The 11,567-nt window shown below is 46.0% G+C and overlaps 1 long non-coding RNA gene across 1 annotated transcript; it reads right to left on the bottom strand.

Annotated features, from left to right (window-relative positions):
• Positions 1 to 243: 243 nt before the first annotated feature.
• On the bottom strand, positions 244 to 11,095 carry LOC135983729 (uncharacterized). The gene is made up of 2 exons (XR_010601501.1): positions 10,967 to 11,095; positions 244 to 489 (listed from the first exon to the last, which is right to left on the bottom strand). It is a non-coding gene; the product is annotated as an uncharacterized LOC135983729 (long non-coding RNA).
• Between the last annotated feature and the right edge of the window lie 472 nt (positions 11,096 to 11,567).

The raw sequence follows: 11,567 nt of genomic DNA, 5'->3' as shown, positions 1-11,567 counted from the left end.
CAAATAAATTTGTTAGTCTCTAAGGTGCCACAAGTACTCCTCGTTGTTTTTTTTAAAGACCCATGTATACTTAAAGACACAGCAGCTCATTTTTACAAAAGCAAGAAATATGTTTCAAATGCGAGAAGTACAGTTTGTTACACGGATTTAATTGCTGATAAGAAGATGGAACAAGCAAGCTGGATTTCTAGTAACACCATGAAAGCACCAAAGAAATAGTCACATTTCCACAGGTAAGTGAGGCACTCGGAGCCCTTTATCCGATAGATTCCTCATGGGAAGTTAGGGAGCACTGAAACACTTCTTCAAAAGCATCCAGAAAAGGCTCAGTGATTTCATCAACTGTGACATGTCTCTGGAGTTCTTCGCTCAGGGAGGTGACACCCGTCCCTTCGAGTCCACAAGGAACAATGTGATCAAACCACGTAAAATCTGTGCAGCAGTTCAGCGCCAGCCCATGAGAGGTTATATGCCTTCCACAATGGACACCTGAAAAGCAAAACATACATGTCACCTTGTTCAGTGCTATGTACCACACACCACCCCTCCCGCAAAGTCATCTCAAATGTCAGATCCCAAGGCCAGAAGGGACCATTGTGATCATCTAGCCTGACCTGTATAACACAAGCTACAGAACTTCCCCCAAATAACCCCTAGAGCAGATCTTTCAGAAAAACATCCAATCCTGATTGAAAAATTACCAGTGGTGGACAATCCGCTACAGCCCTTGGCAAGTTGTTCCAATGGTTAAATATCCCCTTCACACTAAGACTCCTATCCACCTTACCACATAAGTTGCCCAGCTGATGCGGCACCAATGCTGTAGTGCTTATCAGCAGCGAGGGCGCTGAGACCATAGCTTATCACGTTCACCAATACGGTCTCAATGTTTCCTTGTACTCCCCCACCATCTGTTATCTCATCTTACACTTCAACTGTAAGTTCTTTGGGGGCAGAGACCTGCCTGTCTGCACTGTATGTGTGACTGGGGTTCCCAGGCTCTATTAGAATACAAATCTAGCCCAGGGCACTGGGTTCATTGTTATTGCAGAGACATGCAGGCATGGTGTGCAGTCCCTCATGAGGAAGTGAAATTCTTGTAAATATCTGCTTGTTAACCGGGCAAATCCTGACTATTAGCAGGATTGGCTCTGGTAGCGAATGAGGGCAAAGGACAGCATGATGTGCATGTTGACAGTCATACATAGTAGACCCCTGATTTTCCTGCTTTGCACTGCACAACAGGAGAGCTGGGATTCTACACTACTGTACTGGGACCATTGTTTTTAGAGAATCATAGAGCTTTTCAGTAGCAGAAAATTTCCAGGAATTATTAAGGCCCACGTCCTGAAAGATTTACACATGTGCACAATTTTAGTCAGAGGAGTAATCCAATGAGATTACACACACGAGTAATGGTACACACGTGCAAAAATCTTTCCAGGACTGAGGCATAAAATGTAGTTCCTAGTGATTTACCAGTAACCTCTAAGATTATTAGAATTGAGATTAGCGTGCGGGGGGGGGGGGGGATCTCTATTATTTCAGTATGTGGACTGCCTTTAGCCACACTCCATGTATAATCAGGTCACTCTACCTGCTATTTTCCATGGATCTTTCACACAGCAGCACATGAAAGGAGAAGCAGTTTAATAAAGGCTACGCTACGGCCTTGTCTCTGCTAGAAAAGGATCTGCCAGCGTAACTATACCAGCAAACCATCTTAGTGGAGGTGCCGTTTATACCAGGAAGAGTGCATTTGCTGGTATCATTTATATCAGTTCCCTAAATGAAATAAACGTTATCAGCAAAAGCATGGTTTTGCTGGTATAACTGCATCTACATTTGTGCTTTGGCCACCACCATCAGGTCAATTATGGGGTGTGATTTTTTCCACGCTTCATAATGTAGCTACACTGGCAAAAATTTTAAGGGTAGATCAGGTCTATACTGTCAAAAACCTCTAGTGTGGACATATTTATATTAGTATAAAAGTGCTTATTGGATTTCCCTGACCAGGATAAACGATACCAGTATAAACACCGTTATAACTGTGTCTACACTACCGTTTTACTGGCATATCTATGTTAGTAAAAATCACACCCCAAACCAACACAGCAATGCCAGTAAGACTCATTAGAGCAGGGGTCTCAAACACGCGGCCCGGGGGCAGCATGCGGCCCATGGGGTTATTTTCTGCGGCCCGCGAGCTCCTCGCGGCCCCCCCCATACTCTCCCCCAGCATTTACCTAGAGCGGCTCCGGCCTAACGCGCACTGGGGGCAGGGCAGGCTCCCTGCCTGCCCGCCTTGCCCCCGCGCCGCTCTGGAAAGCGGACGGAACATGGGGAAGGAGGGGCGCAGGGGTGTGTGTGGCCTGGAAACCCTTCTGGTCACAATCCTACTCAAGCCCATGGAGCAGAGTTTTGGCTACTCTGTCTAGCAGTTTCTTCAAGCGTCAATTAAGGAATCCCCAACACTAATTTAATTGGCTTGATTTTTAGACTTTTTCCTCAAAGGATTCACATGTCTTAAAAGCATGCTCAATGGGAATGTGGTTATTAATTTTTACCTAATACTTTAGGAGGAGACTGCAGAGTGGTGCCAACTGAACATTACCCCACATTCACTCCCTGATGAATCATTCACTTTAGCCCCGTCATAACTATAAAGGGAAGGGTAACAGCTTTCCTGTGTACAGTATTCTAAAATCCCTCCTGGCCAGAGACTCCAAAATCCTTTTCCCTGTAAAGGGTTAAGAAGCTCAGGTAACCTGGCTGACACCTGACCCAAAGGACCAATAAGGGGACAAGATACTTTCAAATCTTGGGCGGGAGAAGGCTTTTGTTTGTGCTCTTTGTTTGGGAAGTCGTTCGCTCTTGGGACTGAGAGGGACCAGACATCAATCCAGGTTCTCCACATCTTTCTAAACAAGTCTCTCATATTTCAAACTTGTAAGTAAACAGCCAGGCAAGGCGTGTTAATTTTACTTTGTTTTCTCAACTTGTAAATGTACCTTTTACTAGAGTGTTTATCTCTGTTTGCTGTACTTTGAACCTGAGGCTAGAGGGGAGTCCTCTGAGCTCTAAGTTTGATTACCCTGTAAAGTTATTTTCCATACTGATTTTACAGAGATGATTTTTACCTTTCTTCTTTAATTAAAAGCCTTCTTTTTAAGAACCTGATTGATTTTTTCCTTGTTTTTAGATCCAAAGGGGGTGGATCTTGATCCACCAGGAGTGGGTGGGAGGAAGGAAGGGGGATGGTTAATTTCTCCTTGTTTTAATATCCAAGGGGTTTGGATCTGTATTCACCAGGGAATTGGTGAAGAGTTTCTCAAGGCTTCCCAGGGAAGGGAACTAGCTTTGGGAATGGTGGCAATGGACCAGATCTAAGCTGGTAGTTAAGCTTAGAAGTTTTCATGCAGGCCCCCACATTTGTACCCTAAAGTTCAGAGTGGGGAAGCAGCCTTGACAAGCCCCCTGCATGTCTTTCTACAGGGTCAAGATGCCCCGGTCAGCCCGTGCTCCACTCCAGATGTTCTACACGTGTTGTTTGCTTTCAAGTGGACATATTTGCTGACGCAAAGATCAGTATTCATCATACACGCAGCATGGAGCCTGTCAGTTTCACTTCTGGCATCTGCCTGATGCTAAGAAAAGGATTCTTCTCCCAGAATCCTCTTTCACAGTTCAGTCATGTCAAGCCATGTTGTCACCGTTCATTCAGTACGGTCACACCAGTATGGCACCATCTCAACACTCAATACTGTACTGTACACGATATTCAAAAAATATACACACACAAGTGTATTTTGTAAGAGCAGAGTCTTACATTATTAATCCCTCACCACAGCTTGTGTTATTATAGCTTCACTGAGAAGTGGAGTGAGCCCACCAGGTTTTTGGTGTTTTTTTAAAGAGATGTGTATTAAATAAATTCTACTGTGCTCAGTTTTTCAGGTGTGCAGTGGCTCACTTCTAAAGGTTCAGTTCTTAGATCCATAAGACAAACAGGAACCAGCAATCAGCATACTCATTGAAAATTAAGATTTGTGTGGCATGGATTTAACACCGCAGACCGCGAGTGCATGAAGTAAAGGAAAAAACTGACACACCCTATTTCAAAGACACTGTATTGTGCAGGAAAGCTTCCAGCATCACTGCACCATTACGGTTCCCACTGAGAGTAACTTTAGCACTGGCTGAAAATGAATATAGGGCTCAGGAAAGATGTAGGGGGTTAGTAAAACTATGTAGCATTCCATTATATTTCTGGGGTACAAGTAAACCTTAACTCAGACTAGACACACAGCTGAGAGATGCTTGGATGAGAGCCAAACCCTTTGTACAACAGACCTTTTTCTATAACGACCTTTATTAAGTTTATTTATTTTAAGTTAGAGAATACCTTTTACTGAACTAACCAAAAGCACAGAGGATGTTGCTACTTAGAATCATGCTCTTCAGGCTACAGAAAACAAGTATTGTAGAAACAGACACAGGCATGAATTCAGACCAAATTCAATTAAAATAAAATAGAAGGGTCAGAAGAGAATAGTTAAAATAAATCAAATACAGCTGTAGCCTGACATTCCTCCTCTTGACAGCTGCCAGAATTACTATGACAGGAGGCTTTACTGAAACCCTTTAAGGTGAAAAAACCTAGGTTGTTTTGATATAAAATAGCAGTTGCTCCTCAATGATTTTTAAATTTTCCTTGTTTATAAAACAGATGCTCCGGGACGCTCTAGCATCCTTAAAGGCCCCAACAGAGCAACCTTCCTTCTGCTAAGGACTTGGATTCAGCTATTTGAAGAGTTTGTGCTGTTCAGTCGGTTGTCTAAACATTGTTGGGGATAAGGGGTCTTGTTCAAAGGCAGCGCAACTATGACACCCCCACAAAGCAAATGAGCATGCTGCCCTCAGCACTCCCACACCCTGCCTGGTCAGCAGAGATCAAATCCCTGCACGGGATCAAGTGTTCCCTTCCCAATGGGTTTTGTGCTCCATTCCCTCTGATAAGTAATTCTTTCTGTCCAGGTTTGCAGTTAGACTAAAGGTTTGGACTAATGGAGAAGCCACCTAGAATTCTATTACTTAGTTATTTCAACCCTACTGTTAAGATTTGTTTCAAAACCTACTATGAGGTATATAAAACCAACAATATTTATCTATAAAAGCATAAATTAGTAATAAAAATTCCTACCATTTTCACCTTGTAGGTATTCTCAGTAAGCCCTCCAAACAAGATCTCAGAAAGCTAAATAAAAAAATATTTTAAGAATATTCTTTGGAAACTGAAGGGAAATCCCATTTGGAAGAGAAGAGGAATAATCTTGTTAGATAGATATAATCAATAGTATCATAAAAGCTACTGGGAACTGATAGTCTTGAACCAACAAAACTACAGCAAAATGTAATACATTTATCTAACACCACACAGCACCACAGGAGCCAACAAAGATGATTTCCTCTCTAAGAAACACCAAGTTTGAATATTGTTCCTGCCAACGTATTTACATTGACTTATATGCCAATGCCTCTGTCCTATAATCGTCTGCTTTCACTGCTGCACTGAACTAGCTGAACTCCCCCCCCCCCCTTTTTTTTTTAATCAAAGAGGCTCTCGTCTCAAATTGTTTTCTAAACCAGATTTGAGCGTTTAATTGGACAAAACCAGATAAGGTGTCTTAAACCCATTTTAACTAAACCTAATTTTAATTGAATTTAACATTCAATTCAGTTTGCATGGCACTTTCTAGTTCAAATGACGTTACTGGTCTTATCAGACACTGACAAAGATTTCATATTAAAGACAAAATAGTCGTTCCAAGAGCAGGGATTCGGAAAGTAAAAGCAAAGACAATAATTCAACCATTGTTAGAATCTACAAAGTTTTACCCCTTCCAAAACAATTTTCAGGTCTACTGACATCAGGATCCTTTGCAAATTTCATCAGATTCTCTCCCCGCGGTTTGCAAATGGATGATTCTGGCCTTTTACTCCACCCCACTGACTAAGCAATAGTGTTTTTAATAGCTCATTTCACGTGGACTCGGCTAAGGACGCTGAGAAAAATCTTCCAACGTCAACTCCGGAAAGAGAAGCATTTTGCATCGTCACCAAGTTTGCTACTTGACAGGGTGAAGAAGGCGGCAGAAGTTGCTTCTCAACAGATTAATTTCATGATTAATTTCAGGTCTGACGTAAACAGAAGAGCGCAGGGGAATGAATTAGCACATGAAATGGAAAAAAAAAAAAAAAAACCAAACATGGGGCAGGAGGATGAGTGACAGGATACAACCTTGTCCCTGGATTTGAAGAAGGTATTACAAAAAGAAAGATGTGCATTACCTGAAAGTGGTCTCTATGTAGGAAGATATTAAATCCTCTGTACCCTCTACACATCCAGATTTTGTCCAGGGAAGTTAGAACATTTGCAGACCGTATACTGCTCTCGACTGACATTCTGAAGCCCTATTCCAAGACTAACGATCAGGAGGAGCAGACTTACTGTTTTCATTCTTCAATACAAAATTACTTTTGCTTACGTTGTAGGTATTGTGGAACTAATTTTGAAGTGTGACTCTACAATTGACAGTAGATGTATAGATCCCTTCTCCCTCCTCACACACGTATCAGGTTTAAATGCCCACTTATGAAACCCCCCAAGCAGTCACATATTCCATGGCAAAACCACAGAACCCTGAGACATTCCCGGGTTGGAAATTCTGTGACATCTTCAACTAGATTAACGAATTAAGATTTTACTGAATATCAAATTGAATAGTACAATCAGAATATACCCTCAGTTGAATTCAGTTTTCTGCTACTCCATTTTTTAATTTTCAATGTGCTGCACAATTTGTACTGAAGACCAGGGCCGGCTCCAGGGTTTTGGCCGCCCCAAGCAGCCAACACACACACACACACACACACACACACACACACACACACACAAAAAGCCGCAACCGCGATCTGCAACGGCAATTCAGCGGGAGGTCCTTTGCTCCCAGCGGGAGTGAGGGACCGTCCGCCGAATTGCCGCCGAATACCCAGACGTGCCACCCCTCTCAGGAGCGGCCGCCCCAAGCACCTGCTTGAGAAGCTGGTGCCTGGAGCCGGCCCTGCTGAAGACAAATCAATGAAGTATAAAAATCAGGGGAAACCTGAAGGTTTTGGAAGCAGAGGAGACAGTTGGGACTTTTGACACCTGAGAAGGTGAGTGCTGCCAACATTATCAGCAGTGAAAGTTGCATTTTTAACTGCCATAATTAGATTTCAAAACAAACACTAATTGAGATAATAGGACAGTTCACACCTCAGAACTATTGTTCCTATCGTTCTGCAAACACTGCATTAGATACACTGTTCGCATTTATGTTTTCTTCCCATCCATAAAGGACTAGAAGCTTTTTGTTTTTTAAATAAATAAAAAAATACTCATTCTAGAACACAATTCTACAATACATTCCACAGCCACAGAATTTCAGAGTACATAAATCCATGGCCACCAGCCTATACAAAACTGACAATTCCTGCTACGAGGGTAGAGCCAATTCCTGCAATTCCTGCAGGTCAATGGATGTTTTATTAACGTTTTCAAATGGAAGCAGGATCAGCCCCTAAAAATCCAATATGACTGTAGTATGGAAAGTATTTTCTCAATGTTCCTGAGCGACAGGGAATTTAAAATTTTCTGTGACACAACTAATTAATCTCTAACATATAGTTTAAAGCATTATCACCCTGATAGTACCACTTATACCATGCTCTTGATTTTTAAATTCTATTGTAGAAAAAAAATCCAAAGACCTGTTTATTCTTTATTAATCATCTCAACTTACTAGCATTTGCACCTGCACAATAATACAAGACCTAAGGTTAGGTTTTTAGCCTACTGAAGTTTTGTTTAAAACAGCTTATCTCATGAATGCAAAATGCACTGTTCTTTCTGCTTCCTCAGCGAATGAAAACAAAATGACTTTGTGCATTTCCCAAAACTCATTGTTTTTGTCCCCATGGTCAGGATGACCCCCAGTGATTCCGTTCCTGGTGCGCTGACTTTAAGTTGTTTTCACATCCTCCTGCTGACACCATATACAAAACAGAGCTTCCAATGCTTAATCTACAGATGAATCAAGGCCGATAGCTGAATCTACATCCATTTGTCTGGCAAAACCTGTTTGCCCGCAGATTTTAAAGCTTTTTTCGAGTACATACACACCACTCAAATATCCCATGTATACGAGAATCAGTATGACAAATTTTTATTAGATGCCTCACACTTTACCTTCTTTGGATAAATACTATGAGAGCAATATGTCGGGTGTAGTGAGTTTGTCAGATGTGCCAGAAGGTACTGTTACAGAACAATGAATCCTTTACCAGATTTCAGAGTAGCAGCCGTGTTAGTCTGTATCCGCAAAAAGAACAGGAGTACTTGTGGCACCTTAGAGACTAACAAATTTATTAGAGCATAAGCTTTCGTGGACTACAGCCCACTTCTTCGGATGCATATAGCCTATGCATCCTATGTTTACATGTTAGTTTTCTAGATTCAGAAAGTCAAGACAAATAAAAAAAGTTACAATGGCCTCACATAATTCAGTGTAAATATACTTTAGGAACATGGATAATTACCAGTATATTGTTTTAAACTCCTTTAATGTCAATACAAGGTATTCTTCACTTCTTGTCCCAAGCAGCTGTGCATGTGCTATTAAGCAGTTGCTAGGTTTCAGGTGACTACATTCAGTACTAGCCAAAATATTCTCTTTACAAAGAGTTTTTACAATCAATGAAATTTATAAGAGCTTTGATAGCCTAAAACGAGCCAAATCCTACAAAAGCTTATCACATGTATGCAATTTTGGCTTCAGCAGGAGACAGGTCTTTGCAGGATAACACGGCTGCTACTCTGAAACCTAACAATGGAACTCTCATATCAAAAGAAATTAATAAGCCATCTAGTCTGTTATCAGGGACAACAGCCAATACTCAGTGCTTCAGATGAAAGCCTTCCAACACCATAATGCATCTAATTATGTAATACCATTGGATACTCTGGCTCATTGACTCCAGCTGGTGGTGAGCTTGTGCCATGAAGTATTATAGCCTTTATTTCTTTTAGGCTAGACAGAGTAAGTGTAAATGCTATCCCTATTTATATAGATGCCTAATCCTTTTTAGGATTTACAACACTATATTCTACGGCAGTGTATTCCTTTAGGTTAGTTACACATTGCATTAAAAATATGTTTGCCCATTTAAATTTTTTGCCTTTTTCATATTGAATTCCCCCCTCAGAACCTGTCAAATCACCACAAAGAGTTTCTTATGTTGTCCTTCTACATTAGGACCAGATTAATTCTCTCTGGGATTTATCTGAAAAAAGAAACCATTGAAGTGTTCGCTTCGCCACATAAAGGAATGCATTCAGTAATTTATCTGCCAATCATCAACATCCCCCTTAATATCTTCTTATAGGCTGCATTATGTGCTAAACAGATTACAACAGAACATAGTGTTTACTCCCATCTGTGATTCCAGGATCTTCATATGCCACATTCCTCCCCCCATATATTTTTTCAAATGACTGCTCTCACCCTTCTCCCTTGTTGCATGAGAGCTCAGCTCATCACTACCTGAGCAGTCAGACAACCTCATAAAAGGAGCATCAGTTACTGGGCAAGGGGGAAGGAGAACTGGAATGAGATGTCACGAGACCAGATCTGACACTTATTGGCAAAAAACAAGAGAGATGAGGAGGATAAACACATTACCAAGGGCAAAGCCAACTAATGCCAAATTAATGTGTCCGCAGAGGGAACAAAGACACCCACACCGAGTGGTCATGTTTGTTTTTTAAATGTCTCAAGACAGCAGTATCCAGTGGTGACTAAAATACACTTTGTTAAGGAACAGCAAAGTGCACCTTAGTGGGATACAATCTGCAAAGGGTGGGGGAATGTAACTCCCATCGGAGAGCTATCGGCCAATGATGGGATAACCAGTGATCTGAGAACACGGCATGATGCCCTTTGGCGCAATCCAGTCACTCCAAAAGGCAGACACGCTGCCTCTAGCGCATCATAAGTCTACCCCCGGGGGCGGGTCACACTCGGGTCTAATTCCGGGGGGCTGGGTTCAGTGCGGGGCGGGGCGGGGGGAATCTGTGGCTTTTGATTTACAGGGGGTCAGACGAGAGGATCTGGTGCTGCCTTCTGGCATGAAGCCCCCTCCCCCCCAGCCACGCGCGCACCTCCGGCAGCCCCCCCCCCAGCCACGCGCGCAACCCCCGGCAGCCCCCCCCCCAGCCACGCGCGCAACCCCCGGCAGCCCCCCCCCCCAGCCACGCGCGCAACCCCCGGCAGCCCCCCCCCCGGCCACGCGCGCAACCCCCGGCAGCCCCCCCCCCAGCCACGCGCGCAAACCCCGGCAGCCCCCCCCCAGCCACGCGCGCAACCCCCGGCAGCCCCCCCCCCCCAGCCACGCGCGCAACCCCCGGCAGCCCCCCCCCCAGCCACGCGCGCAACCCCCGGCAGCCCCCCCCCCCAGCCACGCGCGCAACCCCCGGCAGCCCTCCCCCCCCAGCCACGCGCGCAACCCCCGGCAGCCCCCCCCCCCAGCCACGCGCGCACCCCCGGCAGCCCCCCCCCCCCAGCCACGCGCGCAACCCCCGGCAGCCCCCCCCCCAGCCACGCGCGCACCCCCGGCAGCCCCCCCCCCAGCCACGCGCGCAACCCCGGCAGCCACTTGGGCAACCCCCGGCAGCCCCCCGCCCCCAGCCACGCGCGCACCCCCGGTAACCCCCCCAGCAGCCCCCCAGCCACGCGCGCCCCCCCGGCAGCCACCCAGCCACGCGCGCGCCCCCCCAGCCACGCGCCCCCCCCCGGCTCAGCCCCGGCCGCTCCCGAGCAGGGCACACGCACGCCCGCAGACCCCCCGCCCATCGGGTCCCCACCTTGTCCCAGCTGAGCCATTGCCCGACCGCCCTGTCGCCTCAGAGTAACGGTCCCTGCCCCGCGAGCCGAGCACCAGCAACATCACCAGCCGCAGCCCCGCCCCTTCGCCGGCCCCGCCCCCAGCAGTCGCCGCAGCCGCGTTCCAGGCCACGCCCACCCAGAGCCAGCGGCACCATCCCGGCACGCGCGCTCCTGGCCCCGCGCCCCGCCCGCCTCCGACTCCCGCCGGCGCTGCTGCGTGCCCGTCCCTGTGCGGCCCCTCTCGCGGTGCCCGACGGGAAATGTAGTTCTCCCTCCCCCCGCGGGTCGAGCTGTGGGAGGAGACTCGGGAGAGTGAGGGACTCCAGTTCCCGGCAGTCCCTGCGCTCTCTCCCGGAGTTGGACGCCGACAGTGTTTAGGCGGCTCGGGCTGACCCACTGTGGGTGCCCACCAAGTGTTCCCCTCTTGGTCAGAGACCATCTCACGCAGCCATGGCCCACTCCGGCCCCCAGTGACGCCAATGGGAAACCCCACCTTGATGGCAGCAGGATGGGGACTAGTGAATCATAGAATCTCAGGGGTGGAAGGGACCTCAGGAGCCAGCTAGTCCAACCCCTGCT

Source organism: Chrysemys picta, chromosome 1 (assembly GCF_011386835.1).
Source record: "Chrysemys picta bellii isolate R12L10 chromosome 1, ASM1138683v2, whole genome shotgun sequence".
Lineage (NCBI taxonomy): Eukaryota > Metazoa > Chordata > Testudines > Emydidae > Chrysemys > Chrysemys picta.
The sequence above is the reverse complement of the archived record's forward strand: the minus strand, read 5'-3'. Positions and strand labels throughout refer to the sequence as shown.